Source organism: Temnothorax curvispinosus, unplaced genomic scaffold (assembly GCF_003070985.1).
Source record: "Temnothorax curvispinosus isolate PA1 unplaced genomic scaffold, ASM307098v1 QBEX01004772.1, whole genome shotgun sequence".
In the NCBI taxonomy this organism is placed as follows: domain Eukaryota; kingdom Metazoa; phylum Arthropoda; class Insecta; order Hymenoptera; family Formicidae; genus Temnothorax; species Temnothorax curvispinosus.
Window position 1 is genome coordinate 1 of NW_020214552.1, and position 1,103 is coordinate 1,103.

At 34.0% G+C, this 1,103-nt stretch overlaps 1 long non-coding RNA gene across 1 annotated transcript; it reads left to right on the forward strand.

The window, feature by feature from the left end:
- Positions 1-10: 10 nt before the first annotated feature.
- Positions 11-1,083, forward strand: LOC112454007. The gene is made up of 3 exons (XR_003040690.1): positions 11-147; positions 242-384; positions 460-1,083. It is a non-coding gene; the product is annotated as an uncharacterized LOC112454007 (long non-coding RNA).
- The last annotated feature ends 20 nt before the right edge of the window (positions 1,084-1,103 follow it).

Sequence of the window (1,103 nt, forward strand, 5' to 3'; positions counted from 1 at the left end):
ACATGACAGAAGAAGAAATCAATTGTAATGCCATATGAAGAAAATATCGCGTCAAAATGAAAACCGCTTTGATGGTAACTGAAAAACCTTCTTTGGCAGCATCCCTGGCCAATATATTGAGTAATGGACGATGTAATATCAAAAAACGTATGTTGATAACTTGAATTGTTTCCTTCTTCAGCTTCCTCTTTCCTTCTTCATCATTTCTATAATAATAAATTTTTTCTACGAATATCTTTAGGACTGAATGGCTTTTGTTCCGTCCACGAATGGGTAGATCAATTTAGATCCAAGACTGTAAATTTTAAAATGACCTCTGTATGGGAACACGTTACGACAGTAGACTTTATTGGAAAATACAACAATTGAGACAAAGTAGATCTGGTAAGATTAGATATATTGGAGTTTTGTTTTTTATTATGTACAGAATAACTGAATTTTTTTAAATGTATATCTCAGGCTGATTTGTTCTCGCCTGTTCAACTGAGAAGAAAGAAGCGGTACCGAAACTGAAAATATTATACTTTTTGGCCAAAGAAGGAGCGCATTGTGATTATTTATTATTACGGTTAGATTGCGACAAGGAAGGTGAAAATATTTGCTTTGAAGTTATAAATGCAGTGCAGCAAGGAATGCACAGAAACTTACATATAAATGTAAGGTGCTTGTACACATCATATTTGTAGATATTGAAGCTATTGATTCTTTTTGTTGTTTTAAAATGAAGCCAAAAGCGTTGATGCGCGTCAGAAGTTAGATTTACAAATAAGCTGTGCATTTACAAGATATCAAACTAAATTTTTTCAAGTATAGAACAACTCTTTGCATTGTGTCGCGTTATGAAATTTGAATATCAGGATATGAATAAGTTACTATACTTTTAGGGTAAATATCCTCGAACGGAGACAACATCGTGTCCTGAAAATTTTGATCTGCTGTAAGATTGTTTCAGATTAATTGCACACGCGCGACAGTTACACATGTATGATGCTCGTGTCACGCGGTACTTGATATTTGTGTATTACAATTATTTTACTTTATTTAGGCTGCGTTCGGGGAGCGCACTATTAGCGTTATTGCATCATTCTACCTTTATCGCTCAT